The sequence below is a fragment of the Schistocerca nitens genome, chromosome 5 (assembly GCF_023898315.1).
Source record: "Schistocerca nitens isolate TAMUIC-IGC-003100 chromosome 5, iqSchNite1.1, whole genome shotgun sequence".
NCBI lineage: Eukaryota > Metazoa > Arthropoda > Insecta > Orthoptera > Acrididae > Schistocerca > Schistocerca nitens.
The window spans coordinates 147469280-147485998 of NC_064618.1; positions in this window are offsets into that span (position 1 = coordinate 147469280).

Consider the following 16719-nt stretch of genomic DNA (forward strand, 5'->3'; position numbering starts at 1 on the left):
TTAAACACTATCACTCAGAGGCAAAACGAGTCGTTAGAAAGTTTTGTCGATAGGATTAGAAAAGTTAATATTAACACCTATCAGTTGACAACTAGTGATGAAGCAAATACAGTTATTTTACAAGAGGCAGAAAATAGAGCTCTGGATACATTTTTACGTGGGTTGCATCCTGAAATGTCCCGTCGTGTCAGGGCAGAGTTTCCTAAAAATTTAGCAGAAGCTGTATCTGTGGCGACAGCTTTTGAAGAAATAGACATTGCCACCAGATACAAGGAGAAGCGAAATGTATTTTCAGCAGGAGTACGATGTTTTAGGTGCGAACGACAGGGACATATAGCAAAAAACTGCAGACAACCTCAATGCACTAATTGTCAAAGAATAGGTCACACATTCAAGGAATGCAGGTCTAAGAAAGTTTTTGGAAATAGAAATCAGTTAAACTCCAACGGGAATGTCGGAACCGCCGCCAGGCGTTCCCAATAAAATTTCATGCCATTAAGGCTAATGTGAAGGCGGAATGCTGGTTATCTGCTACCATACAGGATAAAGAGGCAAGGATACTAGTGGATACAGGTGCAAACGTATCAATAGTAAGTAATGAATGTATTGGAGGAAAGAAATATGACCCTCCAAGGTATAGATTGAGTGGAGTAGGAGGAGGTACAGTGAAGTCATTAGGATGTACACTCTTTGACATAAAACTTGACCGGCGGCCGGCCGCTTCAGAGGCTAAGTCCGCGCCGATCGCGACATGGGACAAAAAAACTGGCCAACTCGCTAATTCTCTAAGTCCGGTTATCTGCACAATCTGGCAACACTGTAGACTGCGGCACTTCCTGGAGGAAAACTTGTCCCATGATAGAGAAACTCTAGGCTGATTACGCCTGTGGTCTAGCGGTAGCGTGTGTAGTTTCTGTTCATAATGTCAGTGGATCGAGAGCAGCTGGCATAAAATATTTTTATAGCCTCTTCTGTCTGAATGCTGAAGACGTGAATGTAATGGTAGCGCAGATTCAATCTATTTCGCTTTGTGACACACCGATATCAAAATTTTATCCAGTAACGATTTTGCGGCAGATTTCCTGCAGACTGTCCTCCTCTGGACGCCGTATGCGGCAAAGCTCCGGGATCCATTTGCTGGCTACTGGCAGCGGCCGTGGCGACAGCAGCGGCGCTGCACTCCCCCGTTCTTTATCGAAAGCGCCTGCTACCGCTCATCGCTTTTGATGATTTCAAACGCTTTATTATTAAATGTTGCTCCACAGAAAATTTCTACAATTTCCATTCACGCTCAAAAGCAACGGAGACAGACGCCCTGATTAGTAGGCGGGTATTATATTACATTAATCGGCAAGAGCTGAGTATGGCCCGAAATTAATTTTATAGACTGGGACGAAATTAAACCACCTCACTACATTCGATGAATTTATAAATGCTTCATACCTCGTTTCTTTTCCTTTCAAACTCAATTATTTGGGCAACTTTTGGTCAATGTTTGGATGTTTTCGTCAAGCCAGAGTGAGCGTCTGTGGTGCAAAGTGTATTACAGTTCTTGTTTCATTCATTATGGTAAGTCTATGCGATAAACTGTGTGAATACCTTGCAATGCTCTGTAGCAGTGCAGGAACACTGCACATTTGGAGTTCCATGTATGGGTTCATGAAGTATTTATTGTTGATCGGAAGTGATAGTTAAGGTCATCAGATTTAAACCAGAAAAATTTGTCGTTTTGAAGGTTTCAGAGAACGGAAAGGAATTGCTAACGCCGGTGTTAGAAAACGTCTACAGTTAAATGCTATTGCAAAAATTTAGAAGAAGGGAACTATATTAATGAACATGTGCACTTCATAAACAACCTTCTGACATGTTAGACCTATATGACGAACAAAGCTCAAATTTATATCGTTGACAGTCGGTTTGAATCTTTTCAGGGTCTATTTTACAGTGAAGCACCTTGGAATTTGCAAAGCAGAAATCCATGATATTAACTTAATTTACTAAGTCGAAATCGGACGAAGATTGATGTTTAAAGGCATTCTTCAGATTTCGCATAAGAAATTTTTACTAGCAGTTTGCAACTCCATTAATTAAAATGGAAAATAAAAGGTTGTAGTCAGCGGCTTCTACCGTGATTCGAACTGCTATGTCTTATAGTACAAGCACTGCAACGCACAAGGGAACCTCTGAGCTAACGACACACTGGCGGCCAGAGGCGGAATATAGTCACTGCGATGTTGCCTGAGCCTCAAAACGCAACCTTAAACACACGAACAGAGGAGGTGGAGATTACTGTTTTAACGTCCCGTCGACAACGATGTCATTAGAGACGGAGCACAAGCTCGGATTAGGGAAGGATGGGGAAGGAAATCGGCCGTGCCCTTCCTAAGGAACCATCCCGGCATTTGCCTGAAGCGATTTAGGGAAATCATTGAAAACCTAAATCAGGATGGCCGGGCGCGGGATTGCACCGTCGTCCTCCCGAATGCACACACAAACAGGTGTTACTTATGTGAAGAACGCCGTTCTTGGAGTCCAGAAATTAAATATACTTTATAATTGTGTCATCTTGCAGTGGATTATATCGTACGAGTCTTCGATGTGGAAAACGATTGTCAAGTGAATTTAGCGAGGTAACGCCGACCTACACCCGGAAGTAAATGCACTATCAGAGTGTTGACAAATAGTTGCTACGACGCTGCCATTTCTAGGCTCTCTGACGAGGCAGCTCTTCAGCGAAATGCTTGCCGTGATTCTCCGATACGGTTCTTCAGAGTGGAGACGCGCGCGCACGTTTGGTTTTTATGCGGCGTTCTCCCCTGATGGTTTCTGACGTCGCCATGTGGGCTATGTATACATATGAGACATTCAATTATCATTAATCCAGAATCATACAAGTTTCAGCTTCCGGCGTGGAAGAAGGCTGTTGACGCCGACATTATATCATTTCAACGTAGGGAAAGCAAAACGGATCATTCAATGTTTCTCATTCAACATAAAGCATGTGAGATAATTTTCCGTAACGTTCATAATCATCTAAAAATACAAACGAAGTAAAAATACACCGGAAGCTTATTCGAATTGAATATAACGCTTTGCACCTCGATGTCGAATTTGTCCACTTGCAATCTTTTGCAGCATACACATAGAATGTCATGATTACCACGAGAATGAAGAAATATGTTGGTAAGGATGGAAGCAAGAAGAGACGCAGTCAACAAATATTCTATTCCTCATGGCATTCATTTCATTTGACACGTAAGAAGAGGTAAAGCGGGAATTTACTTTCGTTAACACGAAAGATATGCCGCACATATTGATAACGAGGAAGTCTGCGTCTTCATACGTTTCCTCCTTGAAATCTGTATGCTCTATTATATACTAAGTAGCCCGATCATTGTTTCAGTAATGTTACCCTCTTGTTTGACCCCGTAACGATGAACAGATTCCAAATGCATGTCTCCCTTCCTGGGTTGTTTTTTGTGTTTTATTGCTTGGAATTCCTGAAGCAGACCACTGTGCCTTCCCCCCTCGTGGGTTAGGTCTCAAAACTAAACCGCTTTGTATCCAATGGCATAATTTATTCAGACAGCATCAGCATAAGACTATCAAACAAAGCCTTCCATTCACAGTTGCAGCACTCTAACCAGCACTGACCAAAGTGTAATCCACGGTCATGGCCCTAAATTACCAGCTGTCTGCTACTGTGGCAAAGTCCGTACTACACTTTCGATTCCGCAGCACCATTTTATCTGGTAACACTGTGTAGTTGCACAGTTGTGCTACCAGGTCTGTCCTCACACTGTCAACTTTATGTATCTCACTTCTCCTGTAGCGTAGATCACGATGAGCCGAAGTAAATGAGTGTATTCTGCATGACGTAACATTCAGTATTCCCTTCTTTCATAGCCACTCTTCATGTGCATCGATACCAAATAGGAATGCGAAAACTCTTGCGAGTGAGAGAATGACAATAACAATCGTAACAAGAACAAGCAAATAATGAATGATGTTTATTCCAACGCAGAACGAGAATGGCTTTAAATATAAAAATCTGTATCTATATCTATATCCATATCTATTGATCTTTGAGTTGGCACAATGCAAATATATTCTTAGCATTTAGTTACTGAATTTAGTTCTGGATGTTTGCAGAGAAAAGGAAAAGTCGGTACTTCTCGCTAGTGTAATATAATGTGAACCAGCAACTACCCTTTCCTTAGAACACGACTCAAGCAGATCCTCAAGTAGGTAGCAAGGCACTGCTGCATTCTGTTCCCTGACATTGCTCTGATGGTTAATGCAGATAGTTCCGATTATGAAATACAAAACGTATTGCAGGTTAGTTCCTAGGATAGTAACATTAAATTTGCATTGTAGACGGCACATGAACGTGACGACTATCCATATTATTCATCAATATAAAAAGATAATGTTTTGGGAATTTAGCAGGATTACTCAAAATGAATTCTGAAATTGGGTGACTGACTGCACAGGTGCTAAACGTCGTCAAGAGTATACGATGTCCTAATCGCATTAGGAATATGAAGATCGTCTTCGACAGCTCGCAACTTTCACATTGCTATCTCCACCCTACTCCAGACAGCCCTCGGTGGAGTTGCACTACGTTGCCGATGTTATGGAAGGCCTTCAAACCGACAACAGACCACATATTGAAAAATACAAGCGAATTCTCTTGCAGCGTAAGCTTATTGTAACTAATCTAAAAATTATTGGAGAGGAACATTGTCCTATTCAAAAAAAGTAAAATGTTACACACTGTTGACGTCAAACGGACATTATCTATGTCCTGTCTTGTGTCCTACTCATCTATAATATCAAGTGTACTATGAAAATGATTATATATAATGGATGATAGGGTAATGCATTGATACCAGATGGTGGGGGCCGGCCGGTGTGGCCGTGCGGTTCTAGGCGCTTCAGTCTGGAACCGCGTGACCGCTACGGTCGCAGGTTCGAATCCTGCCTCGGGCATGGATGTGAGTGATGTCCTTAGGTTAGTTAGGTTTAAGTAGTTCTAAGTTCTAGGGGACTGATGACCTTAGAAGTTAAGTCCCATAGTGCTCAGAGCCATTTGAACCATTTGAACTATTTAACACAAAATGACATGAAAAATTAAAGTTATTCACGAGCAGCTAGTTGAGAATATGTATGAACATTAAATGACACGACGAACTGAAATAATATGACGAAGAGTTCAGCGCTCACTGGGAATAGAGCCCCACACATATCGTTGTTGACTACACACAAAGAGACGTCAGCTACCGAATTTTTATCCACCAGCTGCTCAGAATAGCATCTTGAACTTAGTCATCTCGCAAATAGTTCTGTGTCTCACTGGGAGTTAAAAACGTCAGATATCGTTAGTGTTGACAACGAATGAAAATACATTAAAAATCAAAATTATTATCCACCAACAGATAGGTGTTCTCATGATAGAGCTTGATAATACATAATTAAATCTTTAGTGCCGGGCCAGGATTCGATCCCATTCACGCGTAATATGTGAAGGTGTTGAGGAATCTGCAGTTTTGAACAAACAACAAATTGTAGCCGAGCTGTATTGCCACGAGGGGATCAAATTCCGCGTTAAGGGCGGTCTGAGTTGCATTCCCAGTTTAGAACCAATTTTATCGACATACAGAAGCTCAAATAAAAGATGGAATAAGTGTCCTGTGACCATACATAGCGTTTGTGTCGTCACTTGAAATAAATAACTAGTATAAGAAAGGTTACTGGTGATAGAGTTTCTACATGTCGCCACTCCAGACTTTATTGTGGTTCAACCTACCGTCTACTTGGTAAAGAAGGAATATCATCTTTAATGTGAATTTTCAGACCACGCAGCCATTATATCTCCTTCACTTGGTGTAGCCAGGAGAGAATGGAATCTGTCTCTCCCTATCTAAAATCATTGACGGAAGTGGGAATCGAACCCAGACCATAGGTATAACAACCTACCATCCGTCCAACAGACCACGAAATCCTCTTCTCTGCGAGTCATTTTTCTATCGTAACGCAGTTGCGCCACACTGGATGAGAATTCTGACACACAGGCTCCCTGTAGTAATTTGCAGCATGTTCAGTAAATTCATTTACTTGGTTGACCGAATCACCATGAACTAGCTGCCTCGGCTACCCAGTGCATACATTCGACTATTTTGTAATCACAGAAATAAAATCACGTAACTGCCACCTACACACAACTGCCAACAGTGTAGGATGCAGAAGTTTAAATAGGAAGTGTTCCTTTCCACTTGAGCTATTCTATTGCGCTATCTGTTACTAGAAAACGTCGTTCAGTCCAAAAGAAAAGCTGTAACTGTTTGTCTCTCAGAAGTCAAGACCTGGCCATATGCATAATCTCACAGTGCTGTGGAATCCAAAAGTTCTGGAGGAATAGTTGCCGAGCTCTGGAGCTGCTGTAGCTACGTGTCAGCTTGTAGCATAGATAAGATGTCGCGAGTTCGAATACATTCAGTGCTACATTTTTTAAAACGCAATTCTGCTCTCTGCTGAAGGTATCAATCTAATGGAACTTTGAACATAATTCCCTTCACTTCTCAACCCAAAGTAGTCGCATGTGGAAAAAGGGCTAACTACTGTGACATTTTGTTCTATTCAGGTTTAATAGACAGCAGGCAGCAGATGCATCTCGAAGATGTGCAGGGAGAGCGCATCGTGCCATAATATGTCAGAAAAGTATTTTCTACATTAGCCGTCGTGTGGTAGTGATATTTTATTCTTCTCCAAACTTTGTTTGACAGCTTTAACTCAGAACAAGTTTTCTACATGCATGTAATCAATAAACTGCATGTGCATTGCCAGACTGTCATAGGTAACATCAGAGAATTCGCATATATTGTTGATGTTTAATTTCCCTCTCATGTTTACTATTGTTTTAACAACACTAAAGGAAACCTTACGAAAATTGTGCACTGTATTATAAGAAATGAAATAAAACTAACCATGATAACCTTACGACGAAAGTATCTGTACACAAGCATGCCTCTATCGACACGAATTAGTAAAATACTACTCACTTAGATTTTGATTGGGTCTGTGTTTAATTGGTATGCTGTGTCATACTCAAGAGGTATGCAAATGTGGCATTTCATAAATATAGTTACGTATTCCTAGAAACCCAAAATTCGCTTGGCAGCAGCGGAAAGAGGCCTTACCTGTTGTGCAGCATTGTAAGTTTTTCAACATTGCACTATGAGCTGAAAGCATTTTCTTGCGATTTCCTTATTGATGTTTGATCTGACTGCTTGTAGCTCTTTCACAGAAGGGATAAAAACGTTACAGTCAGTGAGACTGGAACTGCGAACCGTAACAGACGCTTTTTCAGAGGTCAGCACGTTACCACAGAGCTGGCGAGGAGGTATGGGTCTTAGCTTCCTATTACGAGGGCAATAGTAACTAGAACTCGTAAACCGCTATTTGAAGGTCGAGATTAGTTGCGGTTTCCACCTGCAACGACTTTCCTGGGCTGAAAACCGTAAATTTTCAATCTTTTGTTGCCCTTCAAGCGATAATAACTCAGATTATTCAATGGAAATGACAGGTAAAATCAAGTGAACTTTGAGGCTTAATTCCGTGCACACCAGGAAGTAACTCGTCGATCACAGAGTTGCCAAACATACGTTGCCTTGTTGCCAAATCTCAGTTACAGTACCAGCAGGAAGAAGACGAACCGATGTGATCCTACAGCGGTCTGGGAAGTGACCATAGCTGGTGTCTCCAAGTCGCGGCTGCTACGGCCTGGAATACGTAATGCGTCTGATTCGCTTTCTGTAACTAGGTTTAGGGACTGGAGCGTAGTTACTAATAATACTCAGAACTGACTGCAAACTGAGCATCATAAATCAGTAACTCTCATTGTTGTTTTTATATTTCTTTCGTAAGTGTACTCAAAACTAAGAAAGTCATTCACAGGCGTTTTCGTGCCTCGCCGATAGTCAAGCACAACATACAAATAAAAATAAAAAAGAATGTGTGTGTGTGTGTGTGTGTGTGTGTGTGTGTGTGTGTGTGAGAGAGAGAGAGAGAGAGAGAGAGAGAGAGAGAGAGAGAGAAATAAAAAGCAATGAGTGAGAGTGTAAAAAATTGTTGTAAAGAAATTGAATCATGGTATTTAAAGAAATCTTTCATTAAAATGACACGTTCCACATCATTACGAAATGTCGTATTCATGATCCATGGAACAAGAGTTAATCTAATGTAATCTAATCTAATCTAATCTAATCACATAATATTGATGATTAGCCATGAAGAGTCATGAATTACCGAAATTTTGGCCAATACCAGTAACCAAATCTAAACTTGAAAATAAAAGACGACAATTTTTGTAATAAACCGTGACTCCTATCAAGACCCTTTCGTCCCTGTTATCTAACCACGAAAGATGTCTGATATACCTCCATTCTGAAGTAACAAAGTGTGCATGCATTTAAAGATGAAGTGCATGATGTGAAGTTCTGTGACGGAGATACGAACCCAACACGTAATCCGATTGTTAACTAAGAAAAATCAAATGTTACGTATCGGTTTTTCTTACGAGCCGCTAGGTGTCTGAATCTAAAATAAGGATACAAACTTTTGTGCCTAAGCGACAATCGAACTGCACACCTACCGTGCATCCACGAATATAGCTTAAGTATCAGTTGCTTACTCATGAACAGTAAGATGTGTGCGTGTTTGACCAGAAATAACGACACCTGTTGCGATTGTTGGAAACACATGAACAGACATTGAAATTGCGCGTTAATTTTCACTAGCAGGTGGGTGTGCACTTGATAAAGCTAGAAATGAAATTATGAATATTTTTGTACTGGATCAGGTTTCAGACCCACATACTTACCTTTGGAGGAGACCTAGAGAAGATTGCAGTCTTGGGAAAAGGAACGAAATGACTGAACTATACTGTTCCGAGAGATTCAGATCCTCGAAAGAGGAGATACGAATTCGAATCACAGTCCAGCACCAAATTTTTAAACGTCTCTAGTTCAATCAAGTACAAGTAAAATAAGAGCCCTGTCCCTTTAAATGGCTATCGGTTCATCAAATAAAATAAAATTTCCTAATGTAAGTAAGCTTGGCAACGGCCTTGCCGCAGTGGCTACACCGGTTCCCGTGAGATCACCGAAGTTAAGCGCTGTCGGGCGTGGCCGGCGCTTGGATGGGTCACCATCCCGCCGCCATGTGCTGTTGCCATTTTTCGGGGTGCACTCAGCCTCGTGATGCCAATTGAGGAGCTACTCGACCGATTAGTAGCGGCTTCGGTCAAAGAATACCGTCCTAACGGTCGGGAGTGCGGTGTGCTGACCACACGCCCCTCCTTATCCGCATCCTCCTCGGAAGATGACACGGCGGCCGGACGGTCCCGGAAGGGCCACTTGTGGCCTAAAGACGGAGCTTTAAGAAGAAGAAGAATGTAAGTAAGCTTACTGGCGACTGTATTTATATTTACCATGACTTCCGCTGTGTCATTTCCCAACGTAAACCGGCTCTGCCCAGTTGGTAATGAAGGAACGTGATGTTTAATGCGGATTCTGGATTATAACGGCTTTCTCTTGAGGTTACCAGAGGTAAAATAAATCTGTTGGTGCCTCTTAAAAGTAAATGCCTGAACCCACGCATTGCACCTGTGATAGCTCGTTCCACCATACCATTGTGGCCACATTACCCAGCCCCAAGAGTGTGCTGTAACGGATGATGTGTTTAGCTTACAAAATTAGTCACGGTGGAAAAAATGCGAGTCTATTAAATGGTCAAGTAGAAGCAAGCTTCTGACGCAGAGATTATGCTATTCTCATGTCAGCAGGATGTAAAGACTCTTCTAGGCATCATAGTCTGGATGTGAAGCCATTTTGATTTTTCACAAATTCAGCAAATTTCTTAGTTCGAGAAAATCCACTGTGAAGTGTGAAGTTGCCGGATAATTCGATTATTACTGTTATTATTAATATCATTCTATTCATACCGCTGCTGTAACACAAGTGCTTGAACATCATTTAATGCCTTTTGGTCACTATAGATGTAGTTTCCCAAGAACAGGTTCTTTCCCTGTCTACGGAATCCTTTTCGTGTTAATATCAAACACCAGCAATTACTCGTAGATTACTTTGAAACTAAAGTAATTGACGAAGACGTTACTTGGTAACAAAAACGCACTGCCTTTCTTCATTTACTTTCGCCTAGAAATGGCTATCGAGTACTGACAAACCAAAAGGAAAGAGATCTTACTGCCTTCCGATATACGTCGCTGTCAGTTCTTCCACATGATTTGGTCGACATGACCTGTTTCAAGTTGTGTATGACAGACAATGTTTTAGATAATAATAATAGTAATAATCGAATTATCCGGCAACTTCACACTTCACAGTGGATTTTCTCGAACTAAGAAATTTGCTGAATTTGTGAAAAATCAAAATGGCTTCACATCCAGCCTATGATGCCTAGAAGAGTCTTTACATCCTGCTGACATGAGAATAGCATAATCTCTGCGTCAGAAGCTTGCTTCTACTTGACCATTTAATAGACTCGCATTTTTTCCACCGTGACTAATTTTGTAAGCTAAACACATCATCCGTTACAGCACACTCTTGGGGCTGGGTAATGTGGCCACAATGGTATGGTGGAACGAGCTATCACAGGTGCAATGCGTGGGTTCAGGCATTTACTTTTAAGAGGCACCAACAGATTTATTTTACCTCTGGTAACCTCAAGAGAAAGACGTTATAATCCAGAATCCGCATTAAACATCACGTTCCTTCATTACCAACTGGGCAGAGCCGGTTTACGTTGGGAAATGACACAGCGGAAGTCATGGTAAATATAAATACAGTCGCCAGTAAGCTTACTTACATTAGGAAATTTTATTTTATTTGATGAACCGATAGCCATTTAAAGGGACAGGGCTCTTATTTTACTTGTACTTGATTGAACTAGAGACGTTTAAAAATTTGGTGCTGGACTGTGATTCGAATTCGTATCTCCTCTTTCGAGGATCTGAATCTCTCGGAACAGTATAGTTCAGTCATTTCGTTCCTTTTCCCAAGACTGCAATCTTCTCTAGGTCTCCTCCAAAGGTAAGTATGTGGGTCTGAAACCTGATCCAGTACAAAAATATTCATAATTTCATTTCTAGCTTTATCAGGTGCACACCCACCTGCTAGTGAAAATTAACGCGCAATTTCAATGTCTGTTCATGTGTTTCCAACAATCGCAACAGGTGTCGTTATTTCTGGTCAAACACGCACACATCTTACTGTTCATGAGTAAGCAACTGATACTTAAGCTATATTCGTGGATGCACGGTAGGTGTGCAGTTCGATTGTCGCTTAGGCACAAAAGTTTGTATCCTTATTTTAGATTCAGACACCTAGCGGCTCGTAAGAAAAACCGATACGTAACATTTGATTTTTCTTAGTTAACAATCGGATTACGTGTTGGGTTCGTATCTCCGTCACAGAACTTCACATCATGCACTTCATCTTTAAATGCATGCACACTTTGTTACTTCAGAATGGAGGTATATCAGACATCTTTCGTGGTTAGATAACAGGGACGAAAGGGTCTTGATAGGAGTCACGGTTTATTACAAAAATTGTCGTCTTTTATTTTCAAGTTTAGATTTGGTTACTGGTATTGGCCAAAATTTCGGTAATTCATGACTCTTCATGGCTAATCATCAATATTATGTGATTAGATTAGATTAGATTAGATTACATTAGATTAACTCTTGTTCCATGGATCATGAATACGACATTTCGTAATGATGTGGAACGTGTCATTTTAATGAAAGATTTCTTTAAATACCATGATTCAATTTCTTTACAACAATTTTTTACACTCTCACTCATTGCTTTTTATTTCTCTCTCTCTCTCTCTCTCTCTCTCTCTCTCTCTCTCTCTCTCTCACACACACACACACACACACACACACACACACACACACACACACATTCTTTTTTATTTTTATTTGTATGTTGTGCTTGACTATCGGCGAGGCACGAAAACGCCTGTGAATGACTTTCTTAGTTTTGAGTACACTTACGAAAGAAATATAAAAACAACAATGAGAGTTACTGATTTATGATGCTCAGTTTGCAGTCAGTTCTGAGTATTATTAGTAACTACGCTCCAGTCCCTAAACCTAGTTACAGAAAGCGAATCAGACGCATTACGTATTCCAGGCCGTAGCAGCCGCGACTTGGAGACACCAGCTATGGTCACTTCCCAGACCGCTGTAGGATCACATCGGTTCGTCTTCTTCCTGCTGGTACTGTAACTGAGATTTGGCAACAAGGCAACGTATGTTTGGCAACTCTGTGATCGACGAGTTACTTCCTGGTGTGCACGGAATTAAGCCTCAAAGTTCACTTGATTTTACCTGTCATTTCCATTGAATAATCTGAGTTATTATCGCTTGAAGGGCAACAAAAGATTGAAAATTTACGGTTTTCAGCCCAGGAAAGTCGTTGCAGGTGGAAACCGCAACTAATCTCGACCTTCAAATAGCGGTTTACGAGTTCTAGTTACTATTGCCCTCGTAATAGGAAGCTAAGACCCATACCTCCTCGCCAGCTCTGTGGTAACGTGCTGACCTCTGAAAAAGCGTCTGTTACGGTTCGCAGTTCCAGTCTCACTGACTGTAACGTTTTTATCCCTTCTGTGAAAGAGCTACAAGCAGTCAGATCAAACATCAATAAGGAAATCGCAAGAAAATGCTTTCAGCTCATAGTGCAATGTTGAAAAACTTACAATGCTGCACAACAGGTAAGGCCTCTTTCCGCTGCTGCCAAGCGAATTTTGGGTTTCTAGGAATACGTAACTATATTTATGAAATGCCACATTTGCATACCTCTTGAGTATGACACAGCATACCAATTAAACACAGACCCAATCAAAATCTAAGTGAGTAGTATTTTACTAATTCGTGTCGATAGAGGCATGCTTGTGTACAGATACTTTCGTCGTAAGGTTATCATGGTTAGTTTTATTTCATTTCTTATAATACAGTGCACAATTTTCGTAAGGTTTCCTTTAGTGTTGTTAAAACAATAGTAAACATGAGAGGGAAATTAAACATCAACAATATATGCGAATTCTCTGATGTTACCTATGACAGTCTGGCAATGCACATGCAGTTTATTGATTACATGCATGTAGAAAACTTGTTCTGAGTTAAAGCTGTCAAACAAAGTTTGGAGAAGAATAAAATATCACTACCACACGACGGCTAATGTAGAAAATACTTTTCTGACATATTATGGCACGATGCGCTCTCCCTGCACATCTTCGAGATGCATCTGCTGCCTGCTGTCTATTAAACCTGAATAGAACAAAATGTCACAGTAGTTAGCCCTTTTTCCACATGCGACTACTTTGGGTTGAGAAGTGAAGGGAATTATGTTCAAAGTTCCATTAGATTGATACCTTCAGCAGAGAGCAGAATTGCGTTTTAAAAAATGTAGCACTGAATGTATTCGAACTCGCGACATCTTATCTATGCTACAAGCTGACACGTAGCTACAGCAGCTCCAGAGCTCGGCAACTATTCCTCCAGAACTTTTGGATTCCACAGCACTGTGAGATTATGCATATGGCCAGGTCTTGACTTCTGAGAGACAAACAGTTACAGCTTTTCTTTTGGACTGAACGACGTTTTCTAGTAACAGATAGCGCAATAGAATAGCTCAAGTGGAAAGGAACACTTCCTATTTAAACTTCTGCATCCTACACTGTTGGCAGTTGTGTGTAGGTGGCAGTTACGTGATTTTATTTCTGTGATTACAAAATAGTCGAATGTATGCACTGGGTAGCCGAGGCAGCTAGTTCATGGTGATTCGGTCAACCAAGTAAATGAATTTACTGAACATGCTGCAAATTACTACAGGGAGCCTGTGTGTCAGAATTCTCATCCAGTGTGGCGCAACTGCGTTACGATAGAAAAATGACTCGCAGAGAAGAGGATTTCGTGGTCTGTTGGACGGATGGTAGGTTGTTATACCTATGGTCTGGGTTCGATTCCCACTTCCGTCAATGATTTTAGATAGGGAGAGACAGATTCCATTCTCTCCTGGCTACACCAAGTGAAGGAGATATAATGGCTGCGTGGTCTGAAAATTCACATTAAAGATGATATTCCTTCTTTACCAAGTAGACGGTAGGTTGAACCACAATAAAGTCTGGAGTGGCGACATGTAGAAACTCTATCACCAGTAACCTTTCTTATACTAGTTATTTATTTCAAGTGACGACACAAACGCTATGTATGGTCACAGGACACTTATTCCATCTTTTATTTGAGCTTCTGTATGTCGATAAAATTGGTTCTAAACTGGGAATGCAACTCAGACCGCCCTTAACGCGGAATTTGATCCCCTCGTGGCAATACAGCTCGGCTACAATTTGTTGTTTGTTCAAAACTGCAGATTCCTCAACACCTTCACATATTACGCGTGAATGGGATCGAATCCTGGCCCGGCACTAAAGATTTAATTATGTATTATCAAGCTCTATCATGAGAACACCTATCTGTTGGTGGATAATAATTTTGATTTTTAATGTATTTTCATTCGTTGTCAACACTAACGATATCTGACGTTTTTAACTCCCAGTGAGACACAGAACTATTTGCGAGATGACTAAGTTCAAGATGCTATTCTGAGCAGCTGGTGGATAAAAATTCGGTAGCTGACGTCTCTTTGTGTGTAGTCAACAACGATATGTGTGGGGCTCTATTCCCAGTGAGCGCTGAACTCTTCGTCATATTATTTCAGTTCGTCGTGTCATTTAATGTTCATACATATTCTCAACTAGCTGCTCGTGAATAACTTTAATTTTTCATGTCATTTTGTGTTAAATAGTTCAAATGGTTCAAATGGCTCTGAGCACTATGGGACTTAACTTCTAAGGTCATCAGTCCCCTAGAACTTAGAACTACTTAAACCTAACTAACCTAAGGACATCACTCACATCCATGCCCGAGGCAGGATTCGAACCTGCGACCGTAGCGGTCACGCGGTTCCAGACTGAAGCGCCTAGAACCGCACGGCCACACCGGCCGGCCCCCACCATCTGGTATCAATGCATTACCCTATCATCCATTATATATAATCATTTTCATAGTACACTTGATATTATAGATGAGTAGGACACAAGACAGGACATAGATAATGTCCGTTTGACGTCAACAGTGTGTAACATTTTACTTTTTTTGAATAGGACAATGTTCCTCTCCAATAATTTTTAGATTAGTTACAATAAGCTTACGCTGCAAGAGAATTCGCTTGTATTTTTCAATATGTGGTCTGTTGTCGGTTTGAAGGCCTTCCATAACATCGGCAACGTAGTGCAACTCCACCGAGGGCTGTCTGGAGTAGGGTGGAGATAGCAATGTGAAAGTTGCGAGCTGTCGAAGACGATCTTCATATTCCTAATGCGATTAGGACATCGTATACTCTTGACGACGTTTAGCACCTGTGCAGTCAGTCACCCAATTTCAGAATTCATTTTGAGTAATCCTGCTAAATTCCCAAAACATTATCTTTTTATATTGATGAATAATATGGATAGTCGTCACGTTCATGTGCCGTCTACAACGCAAATTTAATGTTACTATCCTAGGAACTAACCTGCAATACGTTTTGTATTTCATAATCGGAACTATCTGCATTAACCATCAGAGCAATGTCAGGGAACAGAATGCAGCAGTGCCTTGCTACCTACTTGAGGATCTGCTTGAGTCGTGTTCTAAGGAAAGGGTAGTTGCTGGTTCACATTATATTACACTAGCGAGAAGTACCGACTTTTCCTTTTCTCTGCAAACATCCAGAACTAAATTCAGTAACTAAATGCTAAGAATATATTTGCATTGTGCCAACTCAAAGATCAATAGATATGGATATAGATATAGATACAGATTTTTATATTTAAAGCCATTCTCGTTCTGCGTTGGAATAAACATCATTCATTATTTGCTTGTTCTTGTTACGATTGTTATTGTCATTCTCTCACTCGCAAGAGTTTTCGCATTCCTATTTGGTATCGATGCACATGAAGAGTGGCTATGAAAGAAGGGAATACTGAATGTTACGTCATGCAGAATACACTCATTTACTTCGGCTCATCGTGATCTACGCTACAGGAGAAGTGAGATACATAAAGTTGACAGTGTGAGGACAGACCTGGTAGCACAACTGTGCAACTACACAGTGTTACCAGATAAAATGGTGCTGCGGAATCGAAAGTGTAGTACGGACTTTGCCACAGTAGCAGACAGCTGGTAATTTAGGGCCATGACCGTGGATTACACTTTGGTCAGTGCTGGTTAGAGTGCTGCAACTGTGAATGGAAGGCTTTGTTTGATAGTCTTATGCTGATGCTGTCTGAATAAATTATGCCATTGGATACAAAGCGGTTTAGTTTTGAGACCTAACCCACGAGGGGGGAAGGCACAGTGGTCTGCTTCAGGAATTCCAAGCAATAAAACACAAAAAACAACCCAGGAAGGGAGACATGCATTTGGAATCTGTTCATCGTTACGGGGTCAAACAAGAGGGTAACATTACTGAAACAATGATCGGGCTACTTAGTATATAATAGAGCATACAGATTTCAAGGAGGAAACGTATGAAGACGCAGACTTCCTCGTTATCAATATGTGCGGCATATCTTTCGTGTTAACGAAAG